The following is a 24140-nucleotide window of genomic DNA, read 5'->3' as shown; positions in this document are numbered from 1 at the left end:
AGCTTATGGGATTCTGGACAACTCATAGAACATATTGATGGGAAATTCCAACCCGATCTCACAGCAATTCGTACGTATTTTACGAGGTGGCTAATTCGTACAAATTCATACGACCTCACAGATTTTTGCTAAATCGTACATATTTTACGAGTTGCCCAATTTGTATGAATTCGTATGAATTACCTACCCCTGACCCCGCCCCTAAACCCACCCATCACTGAGGTTTAGACAAATCGTACGAATTAGTCATCTCGTACTCACTCGTACGAATTCCTACGAATTGGTCATGAGATAGCGTTGGAAATTCATACGAAGATTGAATTTACCTGAAATATCTTTGTACAGATTATAGAATGATAGATGATAAATGATAAATATTTTTTTTTTTTTATTGTTGTAAAAACACGAACAATATTAAAAATTAATACTCTTTAATCTGTTAAAGGATTAAAGGAGATAATTATATACTAAAGCTATGAAGGATACCTGGAGCAAACAGCATCAGCTTCTGATTGGCTGAAGTCGCTCTCAGGCATACGGCAATACGGCTCTCAGGCGTACGGAAATACGGCTCTCAGGCGTACGGAAATACGGCAAAGTGACGCTGCATCTTGTTCGTTTCTCAGGCAACAAACAAATGAGATGTTCCTTTTCGAGGGAACTCAACTCTGAGTCAGAATGTTGACAAGGAAGGTTCATACCCACTACACCATACTCAACAAATACCTGACCAAGTGTGAATCATACAGAGCACAAATTTAGGTAACAAGCATTTGAGATCCTGGTGTGGACATTATATCCAGGCTATAAAATCTCATGAAGGCGTGCGTAGAGGCCCAGCCGGCCACATCACAAACCTCCTGATGGGAAACCCCTGACAACAACGCCTTAGAGGCAGCCATACTCCTCGTAGTCACAGAGACAGCCTCTACAATCCACTCGCTTATTCTTTGCTTAGATGCCGAGGAACCCCGTCTGGGTGAGCAACGGCAGACCAACAACTGATCAGATTGAGCGGTGGACAAAACAGTTACTGGGCAAAGCACATATATATATACGCATGCACACACACACACACACACACACACACACACATTTTAGTAGAGTTATTGCTGCTTGCAAAAGTATAAATAATTTAGCTATTTCAGTATGCATTTATTTACGCACTAATCTTTGTTTCTCATTGTGAGATAGACTAACATGTTCATAAGAAAGGCAAGAGACCCCACACATCTTGTGATGTTGCTGTTGCCTGTTTTTCCAAGCAGGATTTCTGAGGACAGCATTAAGCTGGTGACAGCAAAGAAATCTGCCACAGATCTCCCTTTAGAGTGGGCTGTCTTTCTCTTTATCTCATAGGGAGGGGCTGTGCTACTGTCAGGATTACACAGATAAGGAAGCAGCATTCATCTATTTTTCAGCATAATGGATGAGCGTGCTTCAGCTGGAGATGGGATCAGATGATTGGTAGAACACAGCTCATAAACCAAAACGGATATGCAGCCAGAGACGTGTTGTATCAAATCTTCCATTTGCACTGCAATAACTCAATAGCCAATTCTGCTTTGCGATTATTAGCAAGTTAATTTTAGCACGCAAACATTTTATTTATATGTTTTCAGGATTCTTTGATGAATTGAATGTTTAAAAGAACAGCATTGATTTGAATAAATATCTAGTTCAGTCATGAAACTCTAGATGACGAAGGCTAATCACACCATTGCCACGTGATGTCACAAACTGATTGTCTTCTGCTGATTCTGCAGCCAATGAGATTGCTTGCTCAACATTTAAATAGTCTGGATTAGTGTTTGCTGTAGAATAGTCCTGCAGTGTATTATCAGAGTTCCTCTGAACCCCTCCACCTCCCCAGCTCCACCTGCATAGATCTGCTATGGGATTTATGCATGTCTATTTATGCAACAGCAGCGTATCTTACACACTCACAGCAGTGTATCTATGTATCAATAAGCAGTGGCAAATTATACTTGATCTACAGCAGCAGCAGCATAACAGATCTAGTCCATATTTATCAATATGCCAAAACTATCCTGAAAGATGTCACTATGTCACTTTTTGCCATCTTACCCCAAAGTTTTGAATGGTAGTGTATCACAGTTTCCACACAAAATATTTACAACATTGATAATATTAAGAAAAGTTACGTAAGCACCAAATCAGCATATTAGAATGAACATTTTAATTTTAAAATTACACTGTAAAAATATATATTCAAATAGAAAACAGTTCTTTCAAATTTTTATAATATTTCACACTATTACTGTAAAAAAATAATGCAGACTGGGTGAACATAAGAAACTTTTAAAAATACAAAAATAATAAAAATGTTTAACTGGTAATGTTTACTTTAAAAAAAAAAATCTTTAATCCAGAGTATCCAATTAAGAGATAGCAAAAACCTTACAGTGATAATGACTGATAAGGCTTGGTTTTGTTCCATTTCTGCCATCTTTGATCATGTGTATGCATGAAGCTCCTCAGCCCCATTACTGGCAGACAGCCTGGCCGGTTTACGCCCCTCAGAGACAGTTAGCCTCTCGCATCCCAGCTCTGATTACAGAATCAGATGGTGCCATTACATTTTCCATTCTCTCTCTCTCTCTCTCTCTCTCTCTCTCCCATCAGCACCTCAGAACGGGACAAGCACGGAACAAGAAAAGTAAAGTGTTATGGTGCAGTCAGAAATATAAATTCTGCCATTCAAATCTTCAACGTGAACCATTTTGTTTCTGTTCCATTTTCCAGTCGTCGTATAACGGCAGCACATCTGTGATGAGATATTTTGTCAAGCCCACTGAACTATTTGGAAATTTTGAGATTTAACATTATGGTGGGTGATCTGCGTAAATCACATCGGTACACTGACTGTACCAATGGTGCGCTGAACAGATTTAATGTAATATTTAGGTTTGCGCCATGAACATTGCACAGCACTCTTGTGGGTTGAAAATGAGCTGTCATTTGCAAGCTTCCCATTTTACACCGTATCTGAACAAGTAGCAACAAGCAATAAAATCTCTTCCACGTTAATCTGAGTTTTTGCTGTAACCAAGGACGTGTTTCAAGAACAATGACGTAACACACTGCTTGACCACAGAATTACAATGCATACTTGGACAAATTAACTTACTAGTCACAACTGTTTCCCAAAACCATAGTAATATCATGAACCTCCCTTGTTTGAAGCACGTTTGTTCAACAATATAGTCCAACAGTCGGGTTCTGGATGTAAAAACTACAAGTAAAAAAAACACATAAGTAACGTAAGAACAAATATGTGAACAACAGTAAACTTACATTAATAGTAACCCAGCAAGCAATTTTGCATTTAAAAGACATCTAATAGCCGTCCAAACACAGCCCTGACGTGTAGGCTAAAACCAGGCAAAATCTGGGCTGTCAGTGAAAATTTAATCGACGTCTAACAATAGCCCAAGAATAGCACAGGCTACGCATATAACGTCAAATAAATGAAACCAAACACCTTGTAATCTCTGTTGACTTTGCTTACATGATGGAATATCATACTGGACATCTCGCAAGTTTTTTAGGCATAAACAACATTTATGTAACCAAATTCAAGATTATTTGGGCTAGAAGTGGGTTACTCATAATCAGACTATATAGTTAACAGAGACTGTGAAATGACGGCTATTGCTTGCTGGGAAGTGACTGTTTAAAACATACCCAGACAGCAACATAGTGTCGGTCCAGATCTGGCCCACATCTGGTACACGTGAAATCTACATGAAATCCCCAGATGTGGGCCGGATCTGGACCGACACTAAGTTGCTGTCTGGGTAAGATATTTTGGGTCTGTTCTACCAGACACTTGACCAAAGTAATCAACCATGGATATTGATATGCGCCTTGCACTGTATGCCAATTAAAAACCAATTGATTCATGCCCAAAACATCATACTGTATTACTCTAGGGAAAGCCTAGAGGGAAAAAAAAAATGTATTGTACAATGTACAATACATTTATTTCATACTAAGTATACTTCAAATCCATTAACATATTTACTAACATATTGCTTGAGACTTACTGATATAAATATTATAATTAAACAATATTTGGAGTACTTCTTTATTGCACAATGCACATTTCTTAATATTAAGCCTAACATGTGTTTAAAATCACTATTAGTAAGGATAGCAAGTTCTCTGTATAATATTAGTCTTGAAATGGAAGATATTTAAAGTGTACATAAAGAATATTTGCAATGGTTCCATTTTAGCACAATCAAATATACTCAAGTTTATCAAATATACTTAAGTTGGGGACATTAAGTTTAACATTTAATTTAATATTCAACAATAATATTGATCTGTCTGCATTGACACTATTATTTGAGAACTGAACTGAGCTGGACGCTGACATCACGGTTTACTCCAGAGCGGCTATATATATATATATATATATTTTTTTTTTTAAACAAAAATGAAACATCACTGAACTTACTTAAGCTGGACTGTGACACTATTTTCTTCTGGAAACAAACTTTTTGCATTATTTTCCTGTTATCTCTGTAAAGCTGCTTTGAAACAATCTGTATTGTAAAAAGCGCTCTATAAATAAATGTGACTAGACTTGACATGTGACTTTAGCTGGACCTCAGCACTTTTTCTGGATAACTAAAGCACATTAAGTACAAAATTAGTTGTTCCAATTTAGCAGACTTTAAGTATACCAATTTAGTATACCAAAAGTACAATTACAGGATATTTATATTAAATACATTTAATATGTAAATACATTTTTTGTATACTTAGCATAAAATAAATGTATTTCAAATACTTTTTTTTTTTTTTTTTTTTTCCACAAGGGAGAGCCATGTGAACTCTTAAAAGTGTTATAGTGGGGAGATCATGTATAGAGCTATGTTGCATTACTGCGTGTCATGTAAGAGTATTTCTAGTTTTAATTAAAACCCTCCAGGCCAGTGGCTCAGTGCAAAAGCTCTTTGTAATTCCAAATGATGTTCCAGTGCTAACTAAGAGTTGGTATGATGGTTGTAATTGAAATCAAATATGTTATGTTAGCTGCTTTGAAAATAGTTATATATTTACTGGATGTTTTAATAGTGTCTGACAATGATATATAAGCCATAGAAATGGAAACTGAGAGAGAAGATGTGAACCCACATGCCTGATGATACTTTTGTTGATCACATTCAATAAAAGATAATTTTACAAACTGGCATATGCACAAGTACGACTTTATTCAAGATCACTTGCACCTGCACGTCTTGCGTACTTCATGAAACATTAAATAAATAAAAATATATGCATAATGCAACTGGCCTTTCACTAAGCTTAGTCCTCCTTGGTTACTGTTGCCATGTCTGAAAAGGCCCCCATTTTAGCAGACTTCTGGAAGCATTTTTCCAGTTCATTTTTTTTTTTTATTTATGAGAGAACTATGAGGTTCAGCAACATTTAAACTATAAAGCTATAAAATTTACCGTAGTAAGTATTAAATATACCTTTTTGAAGTTTACTGATAAATATTCAAAAACATACAAATATAGCTTATAAAGGTTAAAGCGAGACAGTTATATCTTTGGCTACGTTTACACGGTCAGTTTTTGGGATTGACGTCCACATTCATTTAAAGGTGTGAGTCTCGAATTGTCCTGTTCAAACGGCAACTTACAACGGGAAACTTACACATTCTCTTGCCAGTAACCATTACGACAGTGACCAAAGTAATTAGAAAGATGGCGACGTCCATAAAACTGATAAGTTTTATTACTTTTGACACGACAAGAGTCTAACCGAGCCACGAGTTCGGTGAAAATCTTTTTTAAGCGACAACAGCTTCAATGTAAACACGCGCTATAGGCTAGATGGACGTCTTTAACCATTGTGTCTCGCCTATCGCATTTTTTGCAGCGTCTCGCGCATTTGAGTCGCATGTAGAACACAAAACTAATAGTCCTTGGGCCAAGACCCAAAATTTCACGTATTGGTACCATCTGGGTGGGCAAATTCTAGTTGCGATTTTTTACATCATATGCATCCCTAGATAATGTTTTGACATGATAACCCTTGCCAACTGGCAGCTTAGTAGTGGTTATGACCGCTTGAAGTGACTGACCCCTGTAAGCGGAAAAAAATGGCAAAAGTACCTTCCATGGAAATAATCTGGTTCATCCAGTTGATAATTCATCAAGTGGTTCATTCATCACAAATAAAGTAGGTTCAAAATTAGTGAAATAATGAGATAAAGGCAATAATTCCAAAATAAATTGCTAAAAATTGCTAAATTTGGGAGTTTTAGCATGTCAAACCGTAATACCCCAATATCATGAAATAGTCTAGTAGCCAACTAGGTGAACCCGGAAATGTTGAGTACACCAAAGTTTTATTGCAGAAATGTGAAGTATGGGTCCTCAGCATACAGAAACTGCCGGATGCTAATTTGCATATGTTGAGCAATTTGCATGATTAGCATAATTAGCATTATTAGCTTAATCGTCCATTTTCACCAGATATTTTGCACTGTATGGTCAATTTCTACAATATGTGAGTGGTTTTAGAGGATGCTGATTTCATTTCTGGCATTTTCAGATTTCAAAGAGCTAATTTTATGACATATTTTGATTTATTTAGGCAAATTATGATTACTTTCAGGCATAATTTTAGGTTATTTTTATGGTAAACAAAATAATTTTACATTTCACAATCATGAGTGCTCTTGTGAATGTTGATGCATTGTTTTTAGGGTGTAGTGAGGCTGAATCCCATCCTGACACTTTTAAAAATTCAAAATTGCTTTTTGGATAAACGATGAATCTTTGTTAGGCTGAATGTTATGCATTTCTGGAGGAAAAATTAATACAGGTATTTAACATAACTTGGATCCTGCCACTGTATGATACATATTAATGGGGTAGGTCTTTAAGACACCCATTGAGATGACATCACCTAAACCCATCACCATGTGTGATCAACGAACTATGTACAAATATACACTATATACATGCCATACAAGACAGGCCCCGCAAGTCGCTAGGGCAACGCCCGAATGGCAGAAGGGCTGCCCAGGTTGGTCCGCAAGTCGCAAGATCCAACGAGGACCCAGTTAAAACTCTGTAGGACGCAAGAGTTAAAACTGAGTCTGGGCAACCCGGGTCAGCCCGCCAGACGCAAGGCTAACCAAGAGGGCCTCACCTCCACACCACACAAAGCACACACTGGCTACCACCTTCAGGCAAACTGCTATGCCTCACAATTAATGAACAAAAGGCAGCCTCATCATATTCACTGTTTGTCTGTTCTGTCATCATTTTCTCCAGACCCTTAATCCCTCTCTTTGTGTTCTTGGTGTTGTGTAAGTATGTTGCAGCATATACCATCATTGCCTTTACAGGAACAATAACTGGTACAGGCCAGACCTGCAGCTGCACAGCTTCACTTTGCTGATGTGCAAGGTTTCAACCCGGCTTTGCAACCTAAGCTGACAGCAGCTAAAAAAGCAGGAGGAGGAACTTGACTTGAATCCTGGGTGGGCATAATCAGTTCCTCTCCTTCTTTTAGGCCCATCTTCTTGTTCCATCCAAACAAGGTGATATCCACAGCCGGTGGATCAGGCTTGTCTGCAGCTTTCCATAGCAGCACCTGTTGGCTGGCACGTCTTCCATGAAAGCGCATATTGCGCTCTGTAGCAGGTAGTGTCTTCATTGCTGGGGGACTGTTGCACTTCCGGGAAATTTCATACCGGGTTGCATCGAAGGTTACAGAGTTCCTCTGATTGTACAGAGCCAGAAAGAAAGCCCTTGTTGCTTTTGTGATCTGTAAATCTGTGGCTTCTGCCTCTCTAATACAGTGGAGAAGCTTATCAGGTACGACTCTCATGGCCTTGAGTGCAGACACCTTCCCCTTCCCGACAGGATTTGAGGTGGTATCACATCCCGAAAGAGCATGAATGGCCAGAATGGAACCACATCGGTCACCCAGATGGACTATTTTCTTTAATCTTCTTTAAGCGCAACGGAGCAACTGTGTCTAAAGTACTGGAAAAGAGAGAGTTAAAAGTTTCTGTCGCAATATCAAGTTCTTCTAAGGAATATCTGGGATGCTGAAATTATGGAACTGATCAGGAAGATTATTAATAAAGCAATCTTTAGTGGCAGAAGTGATAGGTCTAACATATTTGTAACAAGGAGTCGGCTTTGCAGCCTTGGCTAAATGAAGTTTACACAAGACTAGATAATCATCTGAGATGTCATCGCTCTGCTGCAGAATTTCAACGGCATCAACATTGATTCCATGTGAAAGTATTAGATCTAGAGTATGATTACGACAATGAGTAGGTCCTGACACGTGTTGTCTAACTCCCAATAGAGTTAAGAATATCTTTAAATGCCAATCCCAATGCATCTTTTTCGTTATCTACATGTATATTTAGGATCACCAACAATTAGGATTTTATCTGCAGCCAGTACTAACTCTGATAGAAAGTCAGCAAATTCTTTGATAAAGTCTGTATGGTGCCCTGGTGGCCTGTATACATTAGCCAGCACAAATTCAAACGTGATTTATCATTTACACTTAATGTTGTTACATTAAGCACCAACACTTCAAAAGAATTGTATCTGAAACTAGACTTCTTAGTAATTTTGAAAGTATTACTGTAAATTACAGCAACACCACCCTCCTTTTACGTTTCAGATGAGGCTCATGTTTATAACAGTAATCTTGGGGGGTGGACTCATTTAAAGTAATGTAATTGTTTGGTTTTAGCCAGGTTTCTGTCAAACACAGCACATCTAGATTATAGTCTGTAATCATATCATTAACAATAAGTGCTTTTGAAGTAAGGGATCGAATATTCAGCAAACCGAGCATTATCATTTGCTCAATTGTATTATATCTGTTTTTTATTTGTTGAACATCAATTAAATTTTTACCCTTAGATGGGTTTGGGAGTTTTTATATTCCCTAATTCGGGGAACAGACACAGTCTCTATATGATGATTTCTAGGTGAAAGAGCCTCTATGTGATGGGATTTATCTGACCTTGGTGACGTTCCAAGTCCCAAGTCATGTTTGAGGTCTAAGACTATGTGCCATATAACTAGAGAGAAGAGCAGCACCATCCCAGGAGGGATGAATACCATCTCTTTTCAACAGGTCAGGCTTGCCCCAAAAACTTTTCCAATTGTCTATGAACTCTATATTATTTTGCGGACACCATTTAGACAGCCAGCCATTGAGTGATGACAATCTGCTAACTATCTCATCACTCCTGCGAACAGGAAGGGGGCCAGAGCATATTACAGTACCTGACATCATACTTGCGAGTTCACACACCTCTTTAACGTTAATTTTGGTGATCTCCGACTGGCGGAGTCGAACATCATTAGTGCTGATGTGAATAATAATCTTAGATAATTTACGATTAGCATTAGGCAGCACTTTTAAATTTGCTTTGATGTCAGGCGCTCTGGCTCCAGGCAAACGTGACTATGGTGGCTGGTGTCTCTATTTTCACGTTCCGTGTAATAGATGTCCTTGTACACATCAAAGACAACATCTATACGCTGGCTCTTTCCCCCTTCGTGCAGCTCCTTGTCCAGAGCTGAGGCAGCCAACTGCGCAAAGGAATTGTCTTGGCCCTTCAGTTTCTGTAACAGGCTCATTCCATCAATGGCGGTTGTTGATGGCTCTGGGATTTCCTCAGCTGGGGACACTCTCTTCTCCAACTCTCTGACCAAAGCTGCCTTGTTGGTCTTGCGTAGAGACCCATCCTTGTTAGCTAGGGCCCAAGGCAGAGGTCCCAGAGGATGAGCCAAGATGTCACTCATGTGTAGTTGTCGGCTCTGTGCCACCAAGATCATGTGACCAAAGAGGTTTCTTTCGGCCTACAATACTACCTGCTTGGCTTGCTCCTGACTGTGTTGCTTCTTCTTGATCTCTGAGAATTTTTTAAAAGTTTTTTCTTGGTCATCGTGTCGTAGAAAAGTATCTCTCGTTTCCAGATATTCTGTCTTGAAATTTTGGCGGCTGTAGTTCTGGATGATTCAGCTGAGAATCACCCCAACCGACCATCTCTCTTAGCTTTCTTAGGTATGCGCTGCGGTACTCTGCTGTCAGGTAGTACTTCGGGAAGCCCTTTGTTCCTCCTGCTGTCTGTGTGTCCTTGTTGATGGTCTCCTCAATGGTCTGGTTGACTGCATCCACTGGAAGAAACAACTTAACGTAGCATTACAAAATATGCAAGTGTAGGTGAAGGCCTGTCGGTGTGCAAGTTTGTGCACAAAGCTAAAATATCACAATGGATCCAATGTCCGCGACTGTTTGCCGAATGACCGCGAGCTGTCCGGTAGTTAATCTTTTAGATTGACATCAGAGCTGTTTATTTTGTGGTTAGAAAACGGCATAATATAATAGCAATGAAGGTTGTGACCAAGATAAACACAGATTTTGGAATAAAATGGGGTTTCTGGGCATATGTGTTAATATCTACCTGAAATTCAACGTTTCTTATTTTCTTGTGTTACAAAGCTGTTACCTAATACATTCCACATGAACCTGAAAACAAAACGTATTGAAATATATTATACAAATCGTATGTACATTTTATGACTTTCCAATGGTAGACAGTAGAGTCAACAATACATGTGTTATTTTTCTTTTCTTTTATATTTTTTACAACTCAAAACAACAAAATATCAGTGTGAATTCAAAGATATTGACTTTATTATGCCTGTTAATATTTACAAATATTTTAGTTTGCTTGGTATTAATATTAGATCACTGTTATTATGGTATTGGACATTTGTGTATTTTTCAAAAATAATTCTAATACATAAAAGTAGGAAAATTACCAATTCTAAAAAAAAGTATAAAAAGCTGGGACTGTGGAAAGGTTATCATATTAAAATGAACTTATATTAACCCCATAAACAATTTAGTACAGGTAAGGTTTTGCCCACCCAGATGGTACCAATATCTGGTCTGGCCCATGGACTATAATGGGAGCAGCTCCGGTGAAGAACAGTGACTGAATCTAAAACCTTCAGATGACACACAGATCATATCTCCAACGCTGTAAGTTACCGAAACCACACATGAAATCCCGCACCACAGTAGATGCGCGTTTGTGTATCGCAGAGCGGCTATCGCTGACATGACAGAAAACAAGTTGTACAATCCAGTTCCATTCACACTGCGCGGGTTTTCCGAGAATGCTGTTGTGAGTCCTGAAAATTTATGGGTGTGAGTTAAGTTGTGGTTGTCACTCCTGAAGAACTAAACTGTGTGTGAACGTAACCGCATTAAGGACTCAAATACAGGACTGACAACAATATTCTGTGTGTGAACGTGACCTTTGTTATTATCTGCCAGTGGGGTAAGAAAAATAATTGAATTCAAATGGAAACCAGATTATTTTTCTTACCCCATTTGCAAATAACTAAAGTTAAATCATTCTGACTTGTGGTTTCTACACTGAATAAGGTGGGGCCGTGTCATTCATTTAAAGGGGTCATGACATAAGAAATCCGATTTGCCTTGATCTTTTGACATTATAAGAGATCTTTGTACCATATTAAAACATTCTTTAGGTTTCATAGCTTAAAATGTCCTCCTCGTTATAAACAAGCATTTACTTATGTATTTTATTTTATTTTTTACCTTTAAATGACTAGATTTGATCAATAAATAAATGTATTCCTCACATTCTTTCAACTTAAATTCAAAATAACTCACAATTTCAGGCATAACCCAGCTCAAAATATCTTACAAAAATATATAACATGATATTCCTTGACTCTAGCCACTAGATGGCCTTATAGCTCTATTTGGAGCAAATGAGTTGTTCTGCTGGGTCCTAAAGTCAGGTTCGCTTCAGTGTGCATTCAGATACACATGTAGACATTATAAAATATTTTTTTTGGTAAAGTTTTAGCATTTTTAGTTTGAATTTTGAGCATTTTTTAGGATTTACTATGTGTACTGAAGCATTCCTCGTGTAACCCGGGGAAAAATTGGGTAATATAATAAATCAGACCTGAGTCAGTGGTTTGTTAAATTTCTTTATTTTCATATTGTAAATTTTTCCAGTTCTGTAAAAAGAAATTTACATTGTTATTGTTACTTGACATGTTTACTTTTTTTTAAACATATTTTATAAAAGCCCCTTTTTACACAGAGATTCTGGAAAATACACGGATAATGTGTCCCGGGATTTGTCCAGGGATCATTTGATTTTGGTTCATTCACACTGCTAGTGATTTTACGGAATCTGTGAGATTCACACACATCCCGTAAAGATCCCGTAAAGACACGTGGCGTCAGGATGTCATTGCGATGGCACGTGAGTTAGGGCTGTCAAAATGGCTGAAAAGCTAAATTCGAATTTCTTTCTTAAATATTAGCAAAATTCGAATTATATTCGTATTCTAAAGGCAATACTTAACGTTAGAGGAAAAAAGTATTGAATTGTTCAAAATCCTGCCGCGCCACAGAGCGCCATTTACATAGTTTTATATTAAATTTACATTTATGTGTCTCAAATCGTAGTTAATGTATATACGGACTTCACCCTGTGCGGCAATATACATTTCACGAGTTCACACTTACATATAATTTGAGGGGGTAAAGTTTATTGCGTATTTGGCGTGCTGTCCGGAGGGAGGGCTCCGAGCTCGGAGTTCGGCCCAAACCCAGAGTACTCCCCCCGTATGTAAGTGCTTAGGACTAGAAGCGTGGAGAAGGGGTGGTGGAGGGATGCTGCAAAACTGTCAATGGAATGAGGTGAGACTGCTGAGTATATATACACCTCTTACCATTGATTGCTGAGTGCTCTCCACTTGTGTTAATTATCTGAACATGCTCCTCCCAAACCTTGTTAATAAAACATAATTTCACGAGTTCACACTTACTCACACCCCCCCCCCAAGAGGAAACAGATGTGTGCAACGTCCGCTGGAACAGAGAAAGAGGCTGGACAGAAAGAGGAATCGTGTAGGGGTTTTAACAGGCGAGTTACGAAAATATACATTATGAATAGAGAAGTACTACAGAAGAGACATCACTGCTGCGGCAGTAGAGAAAATTAGCCAGAGAAACAGAGCTCCTGCTGGAGCATAGGAGACATCACTGCTGTGACAGTGGAGAAATTAGCCGGAGTAAAAGAGCTCCTGAGGGAGCAGAGGAGACATCACTGCTGTGATAGTGGAGAAGATTAGCCAGAGAAAACAGAGCTCCTGCTGGAGCATAGGAGACATCACTGCTGTGACAGTGGACTGCTGTGGCAGTGGAGAAATTAGCCAGAGTAAAAGAGCTCCTGTAGGAGCAGAGGAGACATCGCTGCTGCGGCAGTGGAGAAATTAGCCAGAGTAAAAGAGCTCCAGTGGGCAGAGGTGGACAGTAACAAAGTACATTTGCTTGAGTACTGTACTTAAGTACACTTTTTGAGTATCTGTACTTTACTTGAGTATATTTTTTTCTGGAAAATTTTACTTTAACTTCACTACATTTGAAAGACAAATATCATACTTTTTACTCCACTACAATTCTGTCAAGGTCCTTGAGTAGAAAGTAACATCAGTCAGTGGATGATTTTGGTTGCAGGGGTTGCATTTTAGTTGGAAATGAAAGTTGGGTTGACGTCAGAACCCTGCATCTGATTGACATCAGAACCCGACGTCAGATTGACGTTGGATATTGATTGAAAATAAAAGTCGGGTTGACGTCAGAACCCGACTGATGTTGGTTTCTGACGTCAACCCGATTTTCATTTTCAACCACAATACAACGTCTGTCCAACGTTGGAGATCAACGTCAATCTGACATTGGATTCTGACATAAACCTGATTTTCATTTTCAATGTTGGGTTTGGTCTTATAAATGCGACTTTTGTCACTTTTTTGGAGCACACTAGCTTACAGATAACAGTAAGGCTGACATATTCATACTAAAAGCCAAAAAACTTTAAATAGGGCAATATTTGAGGGAACAGCCATTTGGGTGTCCGAAACCATTGTGGACGTTATTGAGTGCACTTATTCAATCTCACATTCAATCCCACTACTGGAACTGTGCTCTAGAAATAAATGTGATATTGATATGAGGGTAGGCAGGCGTAGATTCAGAGGCATACGGCACTTTAAGTATTACATACAACAATAATAAAACAATGCACTGACATTTACTTTTTACTTTTGATACTTAAGTATTTTTAAAAACGAGTACTTCTGTACTTTTACTTAAGTAAGAATCAGTCTTTACAACTTTTACTTGTAACGGAGTAATATTTGACCAGTAGTATCTATACTTTCACTCAAGTAAGGAAGTTGTGTACTTCGTCCACCTCTGCCAGTGGGAGCAGAGGAGACATCACTGCTGCGGCAGTGGAGAAGATTAGCCAGAGAAAACAGAGCTCCTGCTGGAGCATAGGAGACATCACTGCTGTGACAGTGGACTGCTGTGGCAGTGGAGAAATTAGCCAGAGTAAAAGAGCTCCTGTAGGAGCAGAGGAGACATCACTGCTGTGGCAGTGGAGAAATTAGCCAGAGTAAAAGAGCTCCAGTGGGAGCAGAGGAGACATCACTGCTGCGGCAGTGGAGAAGATTAGCCAGAGAAACAGAGCTCTAGTAGGAGCGGAGGAGACATTACTGTTGCAATATTAGAGAAAAAATAAAATAAAATAATAATTAGCCAGAGAAATTGAGCTCCTCCAGGACCAGAGGAGACATCACTGCTGCGGCAGTGGATAAACTTACCTGGAGAAACTGAGCTCCTGCGGTGTGTGGCTGAACAAAGGGAGGAGAGTGGGGTTTAGCGGGTCTTGTGCTTTAATCAAAGACGCGAGGAAAAGGAGGTGAAATCCTTGCAGGATTATGCACATTGAAGTGACCGAGCAAAGATAACAGTTCACATTTAGAACAATTTTGACTGTCTGAAGTTCATTTATGGTAAAAGACGAAGCTTTGCATAAATGTAGGCATCTTGCATTTACTTAATTGTGTTTCACTTAAGGATTACTAAACTCTTGGCGTGAAACACACTGCTTGTATATATAGTTTTTTTTTTGTTTGTTTTTTTTAAAATAAATTTAAGATTCTACGATTCTATTTTGAAGATAAATTGCAGGACAAAGTTAACGATAGGTTCTTAATGATTCTGTGAGCAATCCGCATGTAACGTGCGACCTACTGTTTATGTATGATGGTAAATCATTTGTAGGCTACAGAACAATTTAAAAACGTGCATTCCCCTGATCAAAAAAATTGTATACAGATGGCATAACTGGCTCGTGACTCAAACAACAATGTCAAGCTCAACCAAGGACAGACATGAGAAGGGCCAAGCTGAGCACTCACTGAGTTGACCCGGCAGACGTTGAGTATGGACTGGCTGGGACTGAATCTGCGGCGCGGCGCGGCTTACTTTGTCAGGCGGCCTGACGAAGAAGGAAGACCCTTCCCCTCGCGTGAAGAGGGCGGCATTGCCTTACTGACCATTTCTCTATAGCGGGAATTATTGTATGGACCGGTGTAGATAAATACGCGGAAGGAGATTGCGGATGTTTCGCCCGCGGTTATGATCCCGTTTGTTAAGCCTGACGCCCACGAGATTACACCAGAGGATTGCGGCAGAGGATTGCGGCAGAGGTTCCTCAAAGATGATAGATTATTCATCGGACGGGAATTGCTCGATTCGGACCTGTTAGGACGGTACTGCCGGGCTAAATGCTGCAAAACTGTCAATGGAATGAGGTGAGACTGCTGAGTATATATACACCTCTTACCATTGATTGCTGAGTGCTCTCCACTTGTGTTAATTATCTGAACATGCTCCTCCCGAACCTTGTTAATAAAACATCATTTAGTTTTATATTTATTTACAGAAATCAGAAAATTGTTGATGTTATCGGATTTTCAGGTGAGAGTTGTCCTAGACGTGGCGCTGAGCGCACGTCCGGTGTGCGACCCGCTTTAGACACACACCGGCATTGGTCTAGGGGAGGGGTTAGGATTAGGGGTGGGGTTAGGATTAGGCAATCAGGTACTGACTTCAACGAGGGGGGTAATAATTTGGCAATGGGTCGACATGTTTGCGTTCACACAGAAGGCACTCTAGCAATTTTACAGACATAATATGTGAATGACATATTCCTCTGGTAGCATCTGGTAGATTAGGGTGACTAATCCTAACGAACTATCGGGTGATATCTCAATGCTGAACAGTGCTTTGATGAAGAGCTAAATTCAGTTTGTTTAGGACAGTTTGAAGTTTGACGCGAGCTGCTGACGGCTAGTGCGTGCGCGGCGTGGGACGAGAGACGAGTTTGTTGACTAAATGGACTGGAGCTACAATCTGAGACATTCGATTGCATCGAGAGAGCTGCATCGGGACCGAGATAACGCGCGCGATCGGCAGGGACGGTGCTGTTGCGCAACACACATGTGGTGAGCACATTATTATTATTATTATGTTTGTTTTTTTGCTCTACGGAGTGAAGCAGCCACGAGTTTCAGGCTACAACGAACCCGAGCGTTGATTCAGGCCTGCAACGAGAACTGTGGTATTTTTGGTATTGGATTGTTTGATTTTTGCCGGTTATTAGTTTTAGGAATTACACTGTCAATCATCTTTTGGTTGTTTGCCAATTCATATTCTTGTGTGATATTTTATTTTATATTCAGTGAAAGTCTTGGCCATTTGTTTCAATTGTTGTTGCTATTGTTATTTCATTTCCAGTTTCATTTTGTAGATTTATTTGAGAACAACATAACCTGATTAATCATTTGCCCTTATTAAAATAATAGTAGAATTTGAGTGGATATTAGATCTAAAAGAACTCAGGTTAGCTTTCCCCCATAAACAACTGTTGGGGGCGCTACACTCGCATTCCATTAATTCGTAAGGGGGTCAAATTGACCCGCGAGGGAAGGATGTGTTACATTTTTAAATTTCAACCACAAAAAAAATAAATAAATTTTTTTTTGTGTGTATTCATGGTTCAAGTGTGACAGAAATCCTAGGGTCTTGGACCTCTCTGATGAACACTCAATTAACAATTAAAAAAAAAAAAAGTTTCGGGTCAAAATGACCCAAAGGAAGGATGAGGTTAATTCCCAAAGCTGCTTGTTTGGATATTGGGGGACTTGTGACATCACATGGGCAAATACATTTACATATGACTGCCTCGAGAGCAAGACATTGACAAAGAGTTTTACATCATCGCACCATAGCCCACTTTGTACAGCTGATACTTGCCGACACTGGATGTGAGCGTCGTGTCGCATCAAAAGCAAATAGAACCCATTATAAGTACTGATGCTGGATACAGTATACAGATGCACGTTTAGTTTCTGACATACTGCACGCACTTGAGTCTGTCGACATCAGAACAAATGGAAGCGTAAGGAACATTAACACATCCTGTTTAAACAGCTCATTTGCTCATTTCTGTAGAGACTTCAGGAGGATACCAGCATCAGGAACAAGTGGATGGTTTATTTTTAATGGTGAAATAGATTGCGTCGGATGTTTATATGTTTGCTTAGAAAATAGAGTGGTGCAGGGATGACGTCAAAATCTGGATAACTAATTCGCCACTGGTTCCCTCGAGATTTTAAAAGTTGCACCGAAGTATATATTTCTTCAGTGTACAGAAGGACATATAATCACTTAACAACCTTAGACCCTGTGGTAGGTCTACAGCAAGAACATGGATCACTGGACTACTGGGCATAGTTTGAAATTGGAAATGATTGCCTCTTCTCAGATGGTAAGGTCAGAATTTGGTGTACAAAGCCAAAATCCATTGATCCATTCTCCCTTCTGTCAACACCACAGGCTGGTACTGGTGTGTAATGGCGTGGAGAATGTTTTCTTGGCACATATTAGCCCTCTTAATACCATTCAAGCATCATTTGAATGCTGTGCACCATGTGCATCCCTTTATGGCCACATTTATCCCATCCTCAAATGGATACTTGCAACAGGATCCAGTCACATTATGTACCAACTAGACACATCATTTGAAGCTGATTTCATAAATGATTTTTGTTACAATGTAACTACAATATTACATTAGGGCTTTTCACATATATTGAGTTTGCTTACATGTACATTCTTAAACCGATTATGCTTAAGGCCCACTGAAGTGTCTTGAAACGTGCAGCATTATTCAGTGTGTTGATGTAATTTCCACTGAAACAGGAAGACAGGGCAGGACATATCGAACAGCTCCTCCCCTTTTTTTAAATAGCCAAAAGCGTTTAGTTTATATCACAGGGACAGCTCGGCCAGAACCATTGAACTTGGTAAAGCCGCAGATTCCTCCTAATCTCTAACCGCTTCTCCTCCTAATCTCCGTATTGTTATAAAATATAGCATTCTGTGTAGAACAGGGTGGGAATTATGTAATTTTAGGGGCAAGGCCATTTGGCCTCCACCTTTTTTTTTTTTTTAGGGGCACCAAGGCCATATGACAGGGCACAAAGGCCATCATACAATTCGATGGTTTTCCCATTCAGATTGATAGCATAACATCCTAATTTGGAATAAGACATGGATTATGACTTTTTTAATAAAAAAAACATTTTTTAATGAGAGAGAGAGAGAGCGCCATCACATCCAGAAGTGTATACACCCTCACACAACAATAGAAACAATATAAATGCCAATAAAAGCATTCAGAAACACCACAAATGCCAATAAAAGCATTCAGAAACAACACAAATGCCAATAAAAGCATTCAGAAACAACACAAATGCCAATAAATTAATAATTTCCTGCATTGTCGAACGCTCTTCTTCATGTGTTTCAAATATGGACTATAATGTTCAGTAGAGCGCCCTCAGGCTGCTGGTATGAATTGAAAACACAGCACATCAGTATACAGCGCTCATAATGATTACATCGACGCATTTGGCTATAAATTCAATAAAATATTATTCCTGTCAATAGAAATCTTATGTAAATTGAGAATATATCAATATTTATCCAAATCTGCACACTTTTGAGCTAAAAGCCGTGAGGGACGTTGTTTTGTGAATCGCTTTCATGACGACAGCACAGGAGTTTTTTAAGTTTTTAAAAAAAAAAAACGCTTCAGTGCGCCGACGCCGTTACATCTGGAACCTTGCATAGGGCCCTTTTCTGAAAAGGGCACTTATCTACTAGCAAATAGATTTTGATATTTTTAGGTCAAACCGTTCTTGTCTGTCAGTCATATAATGCAGGTCTATGGTCACGGTCTCAAAGAGCATCCACAGAGTCCAAATTAAAACAATTCCCCATCGTCCAAATTAAACAATTCCCCATCGTAAGTACACATTGATGGCCTAAGACACGAAACGAGCGGTTTGTGTGAGAAAACGAACAGTATTTATATCGTTTTTACCTCTTGTAACACAGCGACGTCCAAGTGATCTGAGGGCGCCCGCGCTTCCTGCTGTGTGACGTGTGCGCAGACTGGTGCATAGATAGACATATAGATTTCGCCTTGGCTACGGCAGTTCATGAACGAATGCCGTAGCCAAGGCAAAATCTAGTGTATATATCTATGCACCAGTGTCGACAACAGAGTGTCGTTCTTCTGTTGGTGCTGACGTTACATGCTTCTTGCACTGCTGTTTTGATGCGTGAGATCATCTATGTGATTATGACACTGCACCTGCGCAAATCCACAAACTAATTGAAGTTCAGAGACTACTTGGGTGGAACTTGGACAGGGCCAGGGCACACAGGCCACTGTGGCCGTACGATGATTTTTTTTTCACGGGGCATGAAGGCCAAAGTGTAGGGCAACGGCGGCCATGGCCGCGTGGCCGCGGTATAATTCCCACCCTGGTGTAGAATTCAAATGGGTCCAATATGTTTTCTGGTTTGCACCGACTCGATCATTTGATACCGCTTTGTGCTATCGTGTCTCTGGACCAGAGCTGCGGTGGTTCGTGTGACACTAACGTGAAACCAGACTTTATTCGCCCCAATGGAAAGCATATTTACACCATCTGAATTGTTCCCTGTCCCCTATATAGTGCACTATGACCCATTCATCATGTAGGAAATAGTAAATGTGTGAACAAGTGACAAATTTTAGCCACAGCTTCAGCATCTATTTATGTAAGTGTGAGAGACTGTAAGTTTTGAGTGCTTAAATCTTCTAAATGCAAATTTTGTCATTTTTGAGCACACTAGCTTATGGATAACCGTGCTAACATATTCAAACTAAAAGCCAGAAAATGTCCATTTTGATTTCATGGGGACTTTAATAAGCCAACAATGTGTGTGGTCATGGAAATGTTTTAGACCGTTTACCTTTATTGGCGTAAGGTCATAAATGGCTTAAGAATAAACTGATCAGTACAGCTATATTTTTTCCAATTATATTATACCCCAATTTTACTTGACATTTAAACACTTTAAAGGTTTTTTTTTAAATGTTAAAATACATTCTCCTCACCCAGTATATTGTTCATTGACTGCTATTAGTATGCCATTTATGGGTTTATCTTCCCCAAAAGTGTAAACATTGAGCCCCTCGGCCACCATCCAAACATTAAGAGCAGTCTGCTCAGATCTGTCAATCTCTTTCTAGCTCAACCTATAGCAGAGGTTTGGGGCGTGGCTACTGTGTGGGACCATGACTGACACGTTACATGGGAGAAGTAAAAATTTGCTGCATTTAGACCTTCAAAGATTATGGTCATGAACAGGTCATGAACATAAAGCAAATGGGGCATACCAATGCTGTGTGCTAAAATTGATGCTTTAATACCATACACTATACATACAAAGTATGTTTTACTTTTACCTGTTGAGACATGCCATCACACGCTTCTGAAATAGCTGTGCTTGTGATGTTGGGGGAGTCACAATGCGCGAGGTAATTAGAAAATGTTTTATTTTTGTAATTCCGCTAGGTGCCACTAGCATCGCAGAAACTACAATCTTCACATTTAAAGCCCAGATTGTTACAGAATCAGACTCACGAGAAGGAGATTGAAGTAAACAGGAAGTTTATTAAGATACCAACAACTGAGTGGATGAACTGAAAGCAGGTAAGTGGTAAGTGCAATGATAGATTGGAGAGCGGAATGCTGGCAGTGAATAGTATGTTTCTTCTTACAGGTGAGATGACTGGTAGATGATGCAGTGTTTATCTAGAACTCTGAACAACAGTACAATTGGAGACACGGAGGAAGGACGAGACACTGGAGGAAGGACGAGACACTGGAGGAACCAAACAGAGGAGAATGGAGACGAGACACTGGAGTGGAGACTGAAGAAGGATCGCTGGAGATATCAGGTAGATCGTCACCAAGGTAAGTAGTCCTCTTCATATGAACGAGACCGTACAATGAACTGCGATGAAGTGAGTCTAAATAGTGGCAGTAATGAGGGTGATGATGAGGTGCAGGTGTGTGTGATTAGAACTCAGGTGAGGGAGTGCGCTGTGATTGGCTGGTGTGAGAGCCTGGCAGATCTGTAACAGTACTCTATGGCACATCTCTATTGCCGTGGCACAGTCATGTGCATCCTTTGACGAACCTTCTCACATCCCTAGCCATGTTAGGCCACCAGAAGCGATCCTTTAGCAGCGAGAGGGTGTTATTGGCCCCTGGGTGGCCAGTGCCCAAAGATGTGCGCAGAGTGGATAAGAGGTGTGCGTCGCGCTCTGGTGACATACTGACGTCCAGGGGGACAGCTCGGCGGAGCGGCGTTAGAGGAAGTGATTGAGTCTGAAGACCACTGGATGGGACTCACGAATTAACTCTGGTGGCAGGATGGGCTCAGGTTCTTCACTGACCTCTTCTGGAGTGTACAGATGGGAAAGAGCGTCAGCCTTCACATTCTTTGAACCTGGATGATAGGAAATGGAGAAATTAAATCGAGTAAAGAATGAGGCCCAACGTGCCTGGCGAGGGTTAAGTCTCTTGGCTTCCTTTAAGTACTGAAGGTTTTTATGGTCGGTTATGACTGTGAAGAGGTGTTGTGCACCCTCCAACCAATGCCTCCACTCCTCTAGGGCTAGCTTGATGGCTAGAAGTTCTCGGTTGCCGACATCGTAGTTACTCTACGCCAGGCTGAGTTTTTTGGAATAGAATGCACATGGATGGAGTTTGGCTGGGGTCCCCTGCTGCTGGGACAACACTGCTCCTTCCCCGGTAGTGGAGGCAACCACCTCCACGATAAACGGTCTTGTGTCTCAAGAGACTAATGAGGGGGTTGGTGATGGAGCTGTAGCCATAGATGAACCATCTGTAAAAGTTGGCGAAGCCAAGGAAACGCTGGAGTTATTGATAGTTTATGGTGTGGGCCAGTTCTGGATGGTTTTCACCTTCCCTTCGTCCATCTGAATACCTGTGTCGCTGATGTTATAACCAAGGACCTTTAGTGAGGGTTGGTGGAAGGAGCACTTCTCAGCCTTGAGGAACAGATGGAATTCCCTCAGGCATTTCAGGACGTCCGCAACGTGGCGGCGATGGTCGGCCATGCTCTGGGAGTAAATGAGGATGTCATCTATGTAGACGAGGACTGATCGGTGGAGATACAGTCTCCACCGATCAGTCCCGGTTCATGCTGGTGGAAAAGGGGTATATGAGTATCTGGTCATACCATATGGTCAAGTCAATGCCCCCTCCGTATTCCGGGTGCTAGTTCAGAGCCAGAGCTATTGCCAGTTCGGATCTGGTTCGACTGACGAGCCTTCTAAGAACCGGTTTGCCTTTCCACAGGCTAGAGAGCCACCACAGAGCCAGATCTTCCGTCACTGTATACATCTCATGTTGCCCAGCAACGCTAACGCGGCAGCGCCAGACAAACACACCAGACTTGTTCGAGGTGCATAGGCTTCTCGCAGACCGATCAGCGCATGACATCAAAGCACTGCGAGAGCAATCTAAAAGCACAAGGAGTTGTATGCTCTCCAAACACTCCCACAGCTCCGATCGGTTCGCGCAGCTCCGATGCATCTCGAACAAGCCTTCCATCAACAATGGCAGTCGTTGCGTTACTATTGATGCTTATGGCTTTACGAACCTACATCAGCATCCAAACACGGCGAATCCAACGCGTTCGTGCAGCTCACCATGATTTGCATAGACAGAAATTACAATCGAGTTGCTATTAGCTCGATTAGCTACCATTTAAAAAATTGCGGTCACAAGTTTCTGTTCATCTTGTTGGTCACGGTAACCCCGCCCCCAGCCCCTGACGCAAGCGGTTCTTACTTCTAGACCAGCAATGTTTTGGTGCTACTTACAAACCACTTTTACTGATTCAGAGCTGGTGCTTTGGTTGTCGAAAGACAAAGAACTGATTTGAAACTAGGCTCTGGCTCTGAACCAGCACTCAAAGTGCCTTGATGGAAAAGGAGTATGCGTGTCCAGTGGGGGTCACAAAGGCAGTCTTCCACTCATCCTCCTCACGTATACGGATGAGATTGTATGCGCTGCGGAGGTCCAACTGCGGAGGTGTTCTAATACCGCTGGGACGAGGGGAAGAGGATATCAGAATTTGATGGTGATTTTATTGAGGGCATGGTAATCAATACAAGGCCGCAAGTTGTGTATCCTTCTTGGTCACGAAGAAGAAACTCGAAGCAGCAGGGGACGTAGAAGGGCAGATGTAGCCTTGTTGGAGGGCCTCTTCTACATACTCCTTCATGGCCTTCTGTCCGGGAAGAGACAAGCAATAGATCTTCCCGTGGGGCACTGGCTCACCCGGAATCAGGTCGATGGCGCAGTCCTATGGCCGGTGTGGAGGCAGCAGAGAGGCTCTTTTTGGGCAGAAAACGTCACTGAAGGGGGCATAGCAGGTTGAGATGTCGAACCGACTGCTTCTCGACTGGACTTTCGACGGAGGTGGAGTTCACCGGGAGAACCTCGACTGGAGCAAGGCGAGGAATCAGAGAGAAGCAGTCGGGGAAACGCTTCCTGCCCCACTTCAGGACTTCACCGGTCTTCCAGGAGATGATGGGATCATGCTGCACAAGCCACAGGTGCCCTAGGATCACCTCAGGGTGAGGAATCAGAGGGAAGCAGTCGGGGAAACACTTCCTGGCCCACTTCAGGACTTTTCCAGTCTTCCAGGAGATGATGAGATCATGCTGCACAAGCCACATGCGCCCTAGGATCACCTCA

The sequence above is a fragment of the Abramis brama genome, assembly GCF_963993115.1.
Source record: "Abramis brama genome assembly, chromosome: 15".
NCBI classification, from domain to species: domain Eukaryota; kingdom Metazoa; phylum Chordata; class Actinopteri; order Cypriniformes; family Leuciscidae; genus Abramis; species Abramis brama.
The sequence above is the reverse complement of the archived record's forward strand: the minus strand, read 5'-3'. Positions refer to the sequence as shown.